The sequence below is a fragment of the Rhopalosiphum padi genome, chromosome 2 (genome assembly GCF_020882245.1).
Source record: "Rhopalosiphum padi isolate XX-2018 chromosome 2, ASM2088224v1, whole genome shotgun sequence".
NCBI classification, from domain to species: Eukaryota; Metazoa; Arthropoda; class Insecta; order Hemiptera; family Aphididae; genus Rhopalosiphum; species Rhopalosiphum padi.
In genome coordinates, this window is record NC_083598.1 from 76437553 (window position 1) to 76454899 (window position 17347).

The window sequence follows — 17347 nt, forward strand, 5'->3', positions numbered from 1 at the left end:
AAAAATAAAATAAAATTGTGAATCTATACAGCATTCTATTTTATTATGAAATTACCTAATCGGTATTTAACCGTATTATTTATATGCTAAACAATAAACTATGATCATTATATTATATTACATATTATTATTATTGTATTATATTATTTGATTCATAAAAATATGATCGACTGTGATTCTATTTAATCACTGTGAAATGCAATGAGAAAAATACGTTGGAAACGAAATAAGAGAATAGACAAAATCAGAGTTTATGAACTTATAGCTATACATCATCTATGCTATAACTATATATAAATATATAAATACAATGTACGCGTGTGGAACAAGGAACGAGGAACGAGCGATGACGTGTTGTCGTTGATTAATTAAAACGCTTTGCGGTGGTGCATTACAACAGCAGTAGGTAGGAACCATACGTATACGTACCTACAGCATACACCATCATAACATTCACGTGTGTGTTGTTTGTGTACGAGTATGTACCTCGCCAGGTCTGAATCTGTGTGGGGAGAGAAACACGTCGTATTTCATTTTTAATTGGGACTTTTGCTTGAGTGTGATGCGCGTATGCGTGTATAGCGTTTGTTTGCGAGCGCACCGTTTTGGTACATTATAAAAAATAAATAAAATAATATCCCAAGTCCGACGTGTGATGTAATATGTCTACGGAGGTAAAATTAAATGAACCCAAGTGAAAATAAAACAAACAAACTACATTTTATACGAGAAGAAACCATAAAGCTGCGGTGGCAAAAACCACGATGTTTGGCAATAACCGCCGCGGTCGTCGCGACTCATATTATAGCGTATTTTAAATTTGTCGGCCTGTTTTCTTGGCTCCAAGCCCACCATCAACACTATATACCGGACACGCGCGCATGCATACACAGTAGGTATACCTGCAGAAAAGTTTCTCGACCGCGCCATATTTTAAAAGTTTAAATTTATTTTCCCTATATGTATGTAATATAGGTATACGGTATACCATAACTAAACATATCGATTTTCTGATGTATATATTATAGAGGTACAGCTTACATTATTAATCAATTTAGGTATATAGTACAATAGGTACTTATATTATATAGAAAACATATGCTCCTATTCTATCAGTAGGCATCATTTTCACTTTGTTTGTATATTAGACGCATATGGTACTTATATTTAAGAAGTAGCTTATCAGTAAATCATATAAAAAAGGTAAAGTTTTTTCGACACACCAGTTAAAATAATTTAAATGTTAGTTGTTGGTCAGGTTTTTAACTATACGTTCATTTATTATACATTTTATTGAAATATTTTTATTTTTATTTTTATTTAAATTAATATCAAATGATTACTGGGCCTCACTGAGAAAAAACTCGTGTGGAAATATACCTAGCTACAGTTTTTAATTGAAAGGAAATCAAAGTGCCGAGCCGACAACGTTCATAATTTTTAATACGAATTTAATATAATATGATTGCATACCTATTAAAGGACAAAGACTATGACGAATAATTTACTTTCCCCACCACCATGTACATTGTACATGGTAATAAGGTTTCAAGAGTTTTTAATAAAATACGTAATTTAGTAGTTTTATATTAATTATTGAACATTGGACTCTACAAATATATATATATATATATATATTGTATAACATAGGTAGTATTAAAACTGAAAAATTGTGTCCATCTTTTCATTTCGTCCAACTATAATCACGGTCACGCTACAAACTTATCAAAAATAAGCAACATAACGACTGATAATATCATAGAATTAAAAATGTGAAAAAAACTTATGAATATATATTACAATAGTGGTTAGAATATGTAATAATAGGTACATACATATCACAATCCACAGAACCTATATTTTCTGCAGTTCTTAACAAGGTAACATCTGTCAACCGGTAGAACTTCAAATTCTGATTCCAGTTGTTCAATGAATATAATTTATTAAATAAGACGTTTTATAACTCCAGAATACAACACATTTAGTCATTAAATTTATTCCATGATTGAAAAATGTTTTGACATTTATTATATAGTAAGATAAATCAACAAACAGTCAATAATTGACTATTAAATTATCAAATCTTACTTTATTTATTATTTAGAAACTACTCTAAATTTTATGTAGTAAAAAACTATACTCATCTATATTACTTTATTTGACGTACCTATAAGAGTATGCTCGTAACGTTTTTCGGTGCTAATGTTTTTTACAAAAATAAAAATACACGTTCCACGACGTTGTGTAAAAATGAAACCAATAAAATATTGTATTTAATGCAATCTTTTTCTTTTATCAGATACTTTTAGGAGTCTTATGCTTTTGAGTTTCTCAGAAATCAATTGATAAACTTATTTATACTTTATATAATCATTATTAACAATATAGAACAAACATTATTAAAATTGTATACAAAGAATAAAGATATAAAGACATTTTAACCTTTCCATTCAAACAATTTAAATAATCAAACTAATTAATTATTATTATATTTAATAATTAACACTGAAATAAAATTGATTTATTAACGTAAAATAATGATCACTCATCATAAATTATTTAATCTTTGCTGAATGGAAAAACAAAAACATGGAATATGAAGATTTCCGACCTTTACATTCACGCATAATTTCGATAATAAAATTAATTAATTATTATTATTCCATAATTAATACTGAATATAATGCACCTATTACAAAATAATATCCAAACATTGTACCTAACTGATTTATTGTTATTGAATAAATAAAATATAAATGTTATTTGAATGTGTTTTTAAGTAGTCTAGTCTTAATATTACGAGTATACATTTGTAATAAAATGTAATAATACAAGAATAAACAATTTAAACATAGATGAATAAAGTTATTGATTTTTAAATGTAGTGTGATAAAAATAAAAAATAAATGAACTTGTATAGTTCGTAATTTGAATTATTTATATAATTTATACGTAAATATATGTATTTGTAACCGTTACTGATTGGTTAATTTTTAATAAGTACCTTATACTTATATTAAATTTAATGTTTATCAAATCAACAAGTACTTTAGTTATTAATTTAAAAATCGATATTAAATACTAATTCATATCTATTTGTTTTTTCATTTTCTTGTGTAAGGAAAATGTAAGATCTTAGTGGTCACCTTGTATATGTTACAGTAAAGGATGTTAAATTTATATTAACGTTATTAACTAGCAATTAACGATATTAGATATTATTGAATATTTTACAAGGTTTATAACATTAATTACTAAGGATTTACGTTAATTTCAAACAAAATTAGTTAATCATGTTATTTGTATTTAAACTGTTATATTATTATTATTTATTTTCACATGATAATAAACTATGACATTTAGAATAATTTCCCAACCACTCGACAGGTGCATTTATTGGTTGTATTCAATACGAATATTGTACTCATCAATGGTTAGAAAGGAGTTATTATCACTACGTTTTTTTAAAATTATATCAGATATAATGTTGTTAAATTTGTTTTCCATTTCAAGTTCATCCATATTGAATTTTATTAATAAAGAAAATTAACACAATGTTTTACGAATATTTTAACATACAAAAATAATATGACGATATAATGGCAATGTCTATCCGATGCGTACCGTGAAAAACTGACAAAAAAATTATCTATAATAGTTATTATATTTACAATAAAGTCCTACACTAGTAAGCCCCACTAAGCTTATTTATGCTTTATTTATATATTACAGAATATCTAAGTCCGAAGTTCTATCTACTGCGACTGTAATACTGTCTAGTAGGTATCTAATACCATTAAGATAACATTATATAACAACATTTTCCATCGTATGTAGAAATTATCAATAATCAAACCCAAAAAATAATAAACCACGATAATCACTAGTTTGTTAGGTAATTATTGTTATTTACTAGAAAATAACGTTATTTTAATGTTTAACATAATTTACTGTAACATATATTAGATGGTAAAACATATATTTTTTTTATCAATTATGCAGTATGAACGCGTTAAATTTTAAAAGTAAGTGGGTTATCTGAGGTATACTTATTTTATAATGCATCATATTGTGTTTTTAAGACAATAAGATAATTTATCATCAGGTTGATCATGCTTAGTAACTAGTGGTCCCTAGCTATTACACGTGTATGAAATTACATAATAGTAACTAGTACCTAACCTAACCTTTATTTAATGATTAAAAAAAAAAGGAACTAACCTAACGTAATTTGTCTTGTCAGGTGGCACTTTTGAGGGTCTTCCTTTTCAAATATTCAAATGTTATTTTCATTAATTTCGTTATCATACTTACTTATTATTGTAGAAATAGTATTGTAAATAGATTCTTTTAATAATAATAATAAAAAAAAAAATAATGATATAGTTTAAGAGTAAATTATAAGTTATTTTCAGTATAATAGGTATAATAACTTATAAATATATGAATAAATACTCATAGAACTTATAGAAGGTAAAAACATAATTGTTATTGTTAGCTAAAATGATAAACATTATTCATAACATTAAAATTTATTTTTTATTAAATTAAATCTTAAGTATATCTATGAAAAAATTTAAAAACTAAAAAAATTGGAACAAAATTAAAAAGTTACAGTTTTAATAATATAATTTATTATTGATATTAAATAAAAAAAGGTACCTAAGTGTAAATTAATAATAATGAAAATCCAAGTAGTCAGATAAAACAAACAGACTTAAGTGAAAATGAAGTATAATATGACGCGCAGGTTTAGGTAGGAGAAAAAAACTGGTAAGAAAAACAGCACGAGGGAACAACATTCCATCAAATGTGTAGCCTTGCGACCACGGTGGCGACAACGTCTTCGGCGCAATACATTAAAATAATTCGTTAAATCGACAATCTGGTTTGGTATACCTACTCTTCTCTGTTCCCTAAACTCTCATTCGAATTCAACGCTATACGCCTATAATACACGATAAACGATACCCTAGTTAGAAATTTCCAAACACATAGTTAGATACATCGTATATACTTAAAAAATGATTTCAATCAAAATTAATATTTTAGCACGATATATTTCTAAATCAAGTTTCAGTATTTATTAGAACATTTTGACTTAATATTATAATTACCTGATATCCTAACTCAAAGAAAAATATATCCATGTACACATCAGAATAATTATACTTAGGTATTAAACGATTCTGGTTTCATTTAAATTAAGTATCTAATTATTATTATTCATATTAATATCTTCATGTTTATCGATTCTGTAGACTAGATAGCGGTTTTAAAATCTTTTTTTTTAAGTATTTCACGTATTTTGTAAATCGATAATTATTATAGTTTGTTAATTAAATAATAATAATAAAACAAATTTAACAATTAATAATAGAAAATGTTTTATAAAGATGTTTTAATTTAATGCAAACTCAAGTCACGAAATCTATAAAGTAAATTTATAACACCTGTCCTCATTCATTCATAATATCAGCTAATATTTATTATATTTCAAATACATTGATAAGACAAATTTAATGACTTAAAAATTAATAATAATTCTTACTGTTACTGCGATTTGGAAATATTAAACACGGAGTACCTTCAAAGTGTATAAACATTGACATAATGCGTTACTATATATTCGCCTAGCACAATAAATGTCCAACAAAAACCCAGATACTGTTTGGTTATGAGTTGCAAAATTAAAAATATAAATAAATAAAGTTTTTGTGTTGCATAAAATTGGTTTTTGTTATCCATATAGCAAAGTACCTACGGCACACGCGCGTTATATAATACATATTTTGAGATGTTTGAACATGTAAATCCCCTGCTGGTCTTCTGAAAGCTTTCTATTCCGGAGAACGTGATACAGAATCAGTTTTTTCTTTATAATGTAATGTATAACGAACGTGGAGTGACCCAGTATGTCACTGAAGCGTAGGCGTGGCTTAATATGGAGTATATAGTATCGTATAGCGATGTCCAGAGATAGGGTTTTTATTAGACTACTGAGTGTTTGTTTGGAATGAATGGTCTTTCTGCTTCGAGCAATTTAAGAATTTTATCAAAACGCACAATCAGCATGCGAAAAATAAGAAATTTACGAGAATTATCATTACACCATTAATTTGGTGACAATTCATTTAGACATTTCAGTCATATATAAATTATATAAGAAAGTGAGCTATTGTATATAGTAAGTTTATAGAGAGTTAAAATGTAATTAGTTAAGTATGTAAAAAAAACAATCAATTCGAAAATTGTAATACCTATTTTTGGAATATAATATAAGTATTTATTACATACATATTATATGTAAAATAATGTAATACAATGTTGTGATTATGTTTATAATATTATAACACTAATATATTATGCAATTTCCTAATGTTTATAGATGATATGGAATTATTTTATGAAATTTATAACATCAATTATTCTAAATGCTTACGAATTGAATTTACTTATTTCTTATAGCATACGTAATACTCTACAAATATATGATACTTAAATATTCAATAGCCTAAGTCATTATCAGACAATTATTGACTACTGGGTATAATACATTTATTCTCTCCAACAATGAGTATATTAATATTATGACGAGAAATTGACAGAGTACCTATACAGAAATTGCCCTGTTGGACTTGTTTGATGGACAGAACAATCAATTTTCAGTTCCGCGACCAGTCCTGACGGATGTTGCGTCAGAGAAACCGACTATTTCTGCTCTTCGTTGCAGTATACTAACAAGACAATGATTATTATTATCCGCCAAAAAACCAAAGTAAAGCAGAAAAATATCTAAAGATTATATTTTATAAATGTCCCGGGAACATTTTTTAGCTTGCTATAAAAAAAAAAAACTTTTGTTTAAAACATAAATATTATACTACTTATACATAGTAGTAGTAGTCGTATGTAAGTTTTGAAAAAATCATAAATATTTATATATTTATATGTTTGAAAAAAACGCTAGGATAATATCAGGAAACGTTTATTTCTTTGAAAAAGGTGAATTGTTAAAGTATGTTATTTAAATTTAACGTTAATAAAACGAAATCATATTGATTTATAGATAGTTATATAAAGTGATAATTATTATGTTACAATAAAATATGAAAACGATTCATACATTAATTAGTTTGTCCAATGATCGATATGTTTAAATAATGTACAATATATTTCGATATATAATTTACGTCCACAAAGTACAGATTTATAATTAGTAGTGATTATATTATATCGCGCCTTAAACAAATATATTTTAAATACTTTTACGGCTATACAAATTATAAAACATTTTTGTCACAATTTACTTAAATATAAGAGTATTGATATATTTTTGTATTCCTAAACATTCTAACTTCTGTTATAATATGTTAAAAAATATTTTGAGTTCAGACTTTTGTTTTATTTTAATACATGTAGTAACCAGTAGGTATATAAAAAATATGTTTATTTTTAAATTACTTATGACATTAGAAATTATATTAGAAATAACGTATTTTATTAAAGTTATTATAATCATTAATAACCTTATATATAATATATTATACTAATATTATAAGTTAAAGTGCATCTTAGTATTACAGTTGAGATATTTTGACGCTCAAGTGGAAATTGATGTCATTGATAGTATATCGTGGTATTGTGATCGAGAAACGATTTGCAACTGAAATACCAGATGAGGAGAATAACGAGAAAGAAAATGGCTGTACCAAATAAGTTTATAATGATTGCGAGGGAAAAACAAAATAAAGCTAACGATTGAACGCATTAACTTTTCAAATGGGCACAATCCATACGACACATTTGATATTCATCCATAAACAAAGTAAATAAATCTGTACAAAGACAATAGAAAATGAAAAACCTGATGTTTCAGTGTTTAATGAACAATGAAGTTCAGATACGAGTCGTCATCATGAATGTCAGGGATTTGTTAATATTGACGCATTAAATTCGCATTACAGTAGGTTTTTACACGGAAAAGAAAAATGTCCAATAAAAAACGTTTTGTGTTTGTGCCATTTGTCGTATCTGCTATGCAGCGGGCGATTAAAATCCCATTTAGACCCGACTTAGAGAGCTTATTGCTTTCCGCCCAAAAACAATCCCCCTTTAAACCCCTTCCCGTGCCAACTCACACACCCCAGGACGTAATGTACACCCCGAATACGTGCTATACACTCTGTTATGAGATTTTTTTTTCATTTATGTTACACTTGTCCTAATGCGAAATCGATAATGTCCCTTTTAGAGGCCCACGTGACCAAAATTGTCCACTTTTAAAAATATAGTCATATAAACCTAAAACCCAATGGTTGACCCTACACTACCACTGCTATTGAACATATGTAATCGAAAATAAACTGTTAGTGTTAACAATATATACCTTTTTAAAAATATTAAAAATACGAAAAAATGATTTATTGTTATAAGAAGTATATAATATTAATATTATTTTACTAATAGTTTTGTTTTTTTTTAATATTATAATATTATATACGTACATATGAAATATTTTTAAATATAGGTACAATATTATGATTAATTGGTATATTATATAAAGTTGTTTGTGTTGCAAAAAAATACCAATATGCTTAGTATTATACACAACTATCACCGCAAATCGCAATATATTTTTCCCACAGTTAGTTATATCAATTTCACCGATTGATCCTGGCGCGTATAGACGCCGCGTGTCATTATTAATTGATCGACAAGGCCGATCGGCGTGTGTGTAAAAAGAGTTATCAATCCATATCGGGGGAGTGGACTATCATCGTACCGGTTATCTGCAGACACGTTAAGGACATCATAGTAGTGCGAAAGAAAATAATATTAAAACGATTCTTTGTTAGACTATATATATGATACGAAACTATTATAGAAAAACTTACTTATAAAAACTCGTATACATTAAATGTCCATTTATTTATATATATTTATATATTATATTATGGTCTTATACAATATCAAAACATGTAAGGTATTAACGAAAATCCACTTCCTAATTATATTTTATTTTACCATAAAACAATATACGATGGATGCAATAACTTAATGTGCACGCGATTACCTACATCTCTAAGTTGTACGAATTCTAACAAATAGATGATAATTCATAATTTCATACTCAGACTGTAAAGTACGAAGGTAATCGAGATAATCATTTAGAATACACATACAATGAATGTCATAGGTCAATTTCAGGGGAAAATTATATTTGAAAATATATAGCTAATAGCTATACAGCTGTTAATTAAATTGTATTTGTTAGTTTTTGAGCACTGCCACGTTGATAAACAGCTAAAGAACTGAACATTATTTATTAAGATAGTATATAATTTACCACAAGTATTCAGATTTTTGATTATAAGTATGTGCTTGTGAAAATCGCTAGTTTATAATAATTTTATTTAATTATTAGCAATAGTTTATTGTACAACTAAGAAGGTGGACACACTTTATTTTTTTTATTATACTCATTCAAAATGTATAGTGATACTTATAAAATATATATTTTTTATTTGTAATTAAAAAAAATTATACCATATAATAACTAAGAGTCTAATATATTAATTTAATAATATTATTACATTTATCGTTATTAAACTGAGTGTACTATGAAAAATATAATTATTTAAAATATATCATGTAGAATATGATCTTAATATGACAATAATATAGATTATGAACCAATAGTTCTGTAGTTAAGTAGGTATGTAATAGTATTATAATATTATAGACTATAGTATACCTATATTATTATCTTTAAATAATAATTTTCATCACATTCAAGTTAAGTAATCGCCGAAAATGTATAACTGTATAAGCGAGATTTATTGGCACGGAGCTTGACAATAGTTGCCGGCACTAGAGTTGAATTTCTAACAGCGATGAAAAGTTCACTAAGTTTTGGTTATAAAATAGGTTTATATTAAGCTTTGGGTATTAAAGCCATGTCTAAGATTTTGGCAAACCTCATCTTCGCAATACGTCTGTGGCTTAATGCAACAATTTTAATAATATTATTCAAAATATTTTCGAATTCGGTGGTTGGTAGAGATGTTGTTATGGAACTGTGGTTATATAATGGGACACATAATTATTGTAATACAATTTTTATGAAATTACACCTAAAACTTAATTTTGTTTGTTAGATAAAACCGGTAATCACACTGGTACGTCATCGATCGATCGACAAATACTTTCCTTTGATGTTAACCGATTGATTGTCGGTCAACACGTTATGCTGAATCAGTAAAATATCGGCATCATAGCAATTTTAATGTTTACATAGGACGATTTCAAGAAATAAAAACGGGTATAATATCTAACACTAAACGCATGTATAAATAAATATACAAAAACAAATTTACGATAGGTATTTATTTATGTCTTTACGACTTTATGTATTAAGATTTAATTTAATTCTTCAAACTAAAATAAGATTAATAAATAATCTGTACATGCATAATAATGTTTCTTTAATTATATAATTTCAGAAGTAAAAGAGAAATAAAAGTAACTAGTAAGTTCCCAGGTATGAAATGTGCTTTAGATACGTTTAAAAATTTTTCTTCAGTGATAAGTATGCAAAATATAATAACCCATTTTCAGACTATAACTATATAGGCACAACAATAGGTACTATAATGATAAATCGTTATATACATTTTTTTTTTTTTTTGGCCGTACATTTACTGAGAATTTCGATTAAATTCACATAAATATTACTACTATACGTTCCACTGCTAACCACAACGTCAACTAGCGTGTTGATACTTTTTTTTCGTATTCCATTGTCGAAGCAAGTATTATACACTCTCGGTCACGTTCCTTGCCCAACACGAATGTCAACCGGTACAGTCCCCGCCACTGCCACCAAGTCCTACATCACAAGGTGCATCACTGGTTAAGCGACCCCCCTTAAATGTTTGTGTATGTACATAAATATTATTTGCATCTATAAAGTATTAAACATTATAAGTACCTATATTATATTCCTACAGATCATGTGCGAACATAATATATTTTCTTTAGCCGTATAGGCACACCTACCATTTATAGGTACAATGTTATCAAAGAAAAAAAAAAAATAATAAATAACTAATAATACGAGTATCAACTATACGATAAGTAATTACTTATTTATACCGTATATGTGGCATTATTGAACTCCGTTTTTTCACGAATAAGTTAAAAATATTTGAAATGTTTAAATGGTGAACAATATTGCTGGACTTACAGGTAAATAAATAATAAAGTTTATCTTATTGGTAGATATCTATATTATTTATTGAATAATTAATATAGAATTAAAATTATGAAACTCAATATTTTACGCTAAAAAAAATGCATTATATTGTAATTTACATAGTATTCATTCTCATTTTTTAAAACTTGATCTTTTATAATATTTATATTTTATTGATATAATTAAATTGTTTGTAATGTATATATATATTATGCTAAACTATAAAAAAAAAATCAATTAAAAATAAAATGTAAATAATTTATCAGTTTTATAAATAATTTTATAAAATAATAATTCAACAAATATAATTTAAGCTTTATCTACCTATCTTTAATTGATATACCAACAGTTGACTTTTTAAATTATTATATATATTAATTTGTACCTAGATAAAATTAATTCAACCTTTAAAATTAAAAGCAGAAAATATAAATAAGCTATAATAATTATAACATATCAACATATACAATCAATTATATTGTTTTTTTTAATTCAACTTGTATATTTTGATATAATATTTAATAGAATAAAAAATAAATAATAATATAATTCTAAAAGAAATAGTAATTTAATTTATGACATTTACCTACTTACAATTCATACATTTTATTTTTTACTCATAGAACCTATACAACCAACCTATAAACAATCAGACAAGTTGATAAATATTTAGTAGGATTTTTCTAATAAAAATTATCATTAAACAAGTATTATCGTATACTTATATTTTGTTAACAGATGCAATAGATTTTTTACAAGCCTGTCGCTTGACGGTAGCTATATGTACATCATTTATGAATAGTATATAAAGAGTATTCAATTTGATCATTTAAATAATAAAACGACGCTTTTTTTATAAACGGATTTACATCTTACCGTATCTCATACGTATAAAAATGAAGAGAAACGAAAGATGTAGTAAGAGAGAGAGAGTGAGAGAGAAAGAGAAAAAATTATTAAGTTAACGACGTGTAAACACGGGTTTTTATTGACGGTAATTGGTCGGAGCGCCGTGGCCGAGGCAAAAATATGGTCGAAACCAGGTCGTAAAACAGTCTGTGCACAACGACCTAAAGTGCCGAGGAGCGTGCCGCCGTCGCCGCCGCCGCCGGTTTGCACGCGTGTGTGTATAGTATGTGAATGTGTGTGTTCACACGCGCGTGTGTGTGTGATAAAATCACATACACTCCCCCTTGTACATAAATTAGGCATGTTTATGATGTGGTTTTTTTCTTCGAAAAACTCTTTACTATGACTATACCGACGTGCTTTCTGTGTTTCCTTAGGTACTCTCGATCTTTAAAATATTTACGATTTCCGTACACAATCACGAATAGCCCGCGATATGTCACATATTAATTTTAATTTTCTATATATCCGGTCCTCGATGTTTAGTCCGGTTAATCATATAATAACGGACATTATATCCCATAATAAATATATACATATATATAATGTATAATATACACGATTGTTGTTAAATTGAGCCATTAAAAAAAAAAAAAAAACGGTCGTAAATATTCGGCGTGCGGCTACTGCTGCTGCTGTTATACCTTCACAGTAGATAGTTTATAAGTGTGCTCTCGGGCTGCCGCCGTCGTCGCCACCACCGTTGTTTATGATCCGTAAGGTAATTAACCTGTGCGCGTGATTGAAATCGTTAATATAATGGTCTCTCGTGTAAAATAACATCAGATATCGCCACTATATCGCCGCACTGTACTGTGTCGCGAAGACATGATTTTTATATATATACGTTCACTGTTACATATTATTATTATATACCTATAGGTACATTATATTTATTTTCTCCTATACCCCTTACCCTTTCACCACAAAGTATGCAGTAAAATTAAATGTTATTATTTTTTAATTAAATGGTTCTGCAAAATAATATTAGTTTATCATCCTGAAATGTATAGTGAGTTCAAGTTGATATAATACTATGCGGTATTTATTTGTGCACCTGTTATAAAGTACAGATTTATATGAAATTTTTATTACAAATGCATTGTATGTATTTATTGTAATATTTAATAATATTAGTTACCTAAGTATATTGAAAATAACTTATAATATACCTACTGAATTACTTATACTTGATTTAACAATATTAGATATAATTTACATTATTGTTAGATATACAAATAAATTCTAATAATGTGCATAAAATAGCAACATGACTTCTGTTTATTAATATATAATTTGAAATATTTTAAGGGTTTTAAAAGAATTTAACATAAATTATGATAAATACATTTCTTTGTATTCTGGTATAGTCAAATTCAAACAACAAACTTTATTCTATCAATTAAACAATTTAAAAATAATTAAGTATATGTATATAAGTACAAAATACTACTTATGCATAATTAGTTATGAATCTCCAACGCTAAATTGTGGTGAGTATACTCAATAATATATATATATATATTTAAATTAAAAACTATTTGACGAACATAGAAATAAATTATTGAAATAAGAATATTGATCTAATTAAATTAAATTTTTTTATATCTGGGACATATATATTTCCTAAAAGTTGTTCATAAGAAATACATTAAAATTAAATAACGAATCATAGACGAATGCATTATAGTCATTATGTTTATGGCCTTAAGCCGGAATACCTACTAACGTACGAATTATCATCTATGTACTTATATTAAAACATTGAAACAAAAATATTAAATTTGATGTATTCGATAATGACGCAAGAAATCATACCAAATTATTATTATATTTAGGTATATATTTAATATTTATGGTATAAAGTATAATAATTAACTATTATTCTATTTTAAAACACGGAAAAAATACTGATTTATAAGAATTTAAATAAAATATAATTTATTATTACGGCATGTATTACGATCTTATACTTGTTTTTTAAAATATATCGATTTATAGTGAAATATTATAGATGCATAGTTTGTGATATTAACATAATATGTATATGTAATTGCAAATAGCCACAAATACCTACACAACAGAGAGTTTTTACATTTTGTATATTATAAGTTTGAGTAAAAATTAATATATCCAACTACCGAACTATATATATCGACATAAATAAACATAACGAATAATAAGAACATGTGTAGATACACGCAGATACCTATATATATAGTTATTAGTTATGTATTATGATTTATGATTCAAAATGATATATCACTCACCGATTATGTTGGTCCTGAGAAATCGTTTGAATGACGAGTAGACTTCAATGAACTGTGTTTAAAATAATGTGTGTTTTGATAAAAATAAAATAAAATAAAAACCAAACAAACAAAACAAAAACCGCGGTGATTTAAATAATTAAAGTGATGGTTAAAAAAAAAAAAATCGCTTCAACAAAAATCGAATACCGTACAACGAAAAACTGTGGCGGTTAAATTATAAAACGATCGGTGTTTAGCATGCATTTTTTCGTCCCGATTAAAAATACGATTTTCCGCGCGTTTGGATCGGCGTGTTGTAAATATTTTGGCGGGTCAGCGAGAACGGTGAAAAATCAAATACGTTACAAACAGAAAATAAATTAAAATATAGATACCGGTGTATGAATAAAAAATAAACAAATAATAATGACGACGTATAATATAATATAATAATATATAATATTAGAGAGAACCAAAACAAACGAAATAAAAATACAATGTACAAGAGCGGCGTGGAAATGGAACACGACGATATAAAAGCTATAAAGTGTGCTGTGTGTGTTATGGGCTCCAAAAAGTTTGTCCTTACAATAATGGGACGTGAATCGAAGTGTTGGGCGGGAGAATGGTTTACGGTCTCGGAACTGATAGAGAGCCCGGCCCCCTGTGCTACCGCCCGCCCGCTACGGGACCCCACCGCCCCGCCGCCGACCACCACCGCTGCCACGGCCGCCGCCGGCAGGCAGTCGCATAAAGAATATGACCGTGCGGCGGCGGTGGCGATGGTAGCGCGCGGTATGAATGGCGACGGGAGCGGGCGAGCGGGGACGGACGGACGCCGGCGCCGACGGAGTAAGCGGCATACGAGCCGGCCGTGCGTCGGACAGAGAAACGACGACGATGACGGCGGCGGCGGCGGCGGCGACGACGACACACACGCACGCCGCGCGCACCGCCACGGCACACCTCGTCCACCGCGCGCGCACACACATGCACACACACGAGCCCGCGCACACACGTACGTGGTGCGCGCGGTGCTCGTATATCGTCCGCGCGCGCATTGCGCTTGTCCTACCCGCCACCGCCGGCGGAGACTTACGACGACGTTTCCGCGCCGCGCCGCCGACCGGCCGAACGCGAAGTCAATAAAGTTACCGCCGCCGTAATTTGCGACGCGAGCGTAACGCGCGCGCGACAGGCTAGGCGATTTCGTTACTGACATGGTTTTTTTTTCGTTCTTTTTCTCCATCTAATGACGGTGTGTGCGCACGACGAATATGAAACCTGATGTAACGAACCGCGACAACGACAGTTTTACCATACGATTGTCATACTAACAGAGTGGTACGACATGATTTTAAGACCGCCACAGTTATGTACAATATTATATTCGAACGGAACATTCGACACGACCAGTACGCGAATTTAACGAAACCTCGTGCGCCGTCGACACCTGTTGCCCGGCGAGCTGGCGGCCGCCCCGCGCTATCAAATTCGCGCCATGTTCTCACAACCCCTCTCGCCAAACAAATGACACTTTATCCGCGCTGCCGTATTGTATACAAATATACGCCAGTGTAGTTAAGTCATAGATAAATTTTTATTCGTTGGAAACATTTCGTATTATACAAAAGTAATATGTATATATAAATATATGACATTAAAATTTGCCTACTATAGGAATGTACTTAATTCATAGAATATAATTATGTGTAATATGTATATGATACATTTTACAAAAATATGTAGATATGTCAACTTAATCCAAATTTAGAGACCATCTATACATATATGTATAGGAACATATTGACAACTACCTACTCGAACTTCATTCTAGATTTTTCTAGCCATGTCTGATTTCAATTTTTTCTTTTGAATGTAAAATATTCAGATTATATTATTATTATTGTATTTTAATTTTTAAATTTTGTATTTAAATCACTTGAATTAATTTTTATACATGAAACTGTACACATCTACTTTTAAACAATACGATATGACACTCTTTGTAATAAATTAATGAAAGTCTTTGTTTAGTTTTACATTTAAAAAATAAAATAAAATATTCAAATAATTGCTAAATTTTATTTATTTTTGCTGGAAACAATGCGTTTTGGAATTATTACTATAAAATATTTTAAGAATGACAATAATAAAGAAAACCATTCTGTTTGTCATTGAATAGTAAATTATAAAATTATTAAATGTGGTATTTATTGTTTTATGTTTATATGTATATAATAATTTACTACAAAATATTTGTATTTTATTTGTTTCAGAATTGGTGCCTAAATGCAATAGGTATGCACACTGCAACGCGCTAATGCACATAATACAATTATTAATTATGCATTTTATAACATTAACATACTAGTTAATCTTGCGTGGCATTGTCCATAACAAATTAATTGCACATGGATTTACTTTGTTGAATATATAAAAAATACATCTTCTAAAATTATATCCAACCATAATAATTATTTTCTTTTCTGTAATCAATGACAACTTAAGTCAACTTTATACAGTATTTTTTAGTAGTTATTTCGATCATAAAATTTGGACGAGTAGCTTAGATCTTAGTTATCAGTATTTAAAGGTAAGCGGAGTAGTAGATCAACATTTTACTGAGTATCCCCGTACCTCAGCACTCCGCTTACATATATTTCAAATACTTATATCTCTTAAACTAATTGTTCGAATTTCAATGTTTATTCATCGAAATACTCTGAAAAATATTCTGCTTCAAAATATGAAATGAAAAATGTAGTTTTTATTCAAAAGAGTAAAAATAAACTTAAAAATATATAATGATTAAAATATATATATTTTTTTAATGTTAATTAATTTTAACTAGAAACTATGTAAAAAAATATTTTATAAAACATTCATAGATTTTGAAACAATGAATGTTGTTTTACAAAACAATCTC

At 28.3% G+C, this 17347-nt stretch overlaps 1 protein-coding gene and 1 long non-coding RNA gene across 4 annotated transcripts in view; one reads left to right on the forward strand and one right to left on the reverse strand.

Moving 5' to 3' along the window:
• The window catches only part of LOC132921751 (homeotic protein antennapedia-like), a 158377-nt gene that overhangs the window by 138478 nt on the left and 2552 nt on the right, over nt 1–17347 (reverse strand). Inside the window, exon 1 of one of the 3 annotated variants that reach the window (XM_060984944.1) lies at nt 14437–15410. The exons of 1 other annotated variant lie outside the window; for it this stretch is intronic. The gene's annotated coding sequence lies outside the window, so the exon portion shown is untranslated. Of the gene's footprint in view, nt 1–14436; nt 15411–17347 lie in introns of those variants that run through there. One more of the 3 variants, XM_060984928.1, reaches the window with a different exon arrangement.
• Nucleotides 1–17347, forward strand: part of LOC132921759 (uncharacterized) — a 121025-nt gene that overhangs the window by 8643 nt on the left and 95035 nt on the right. The gene's annotated exons all lie outside the window — the stretch shown is intronic.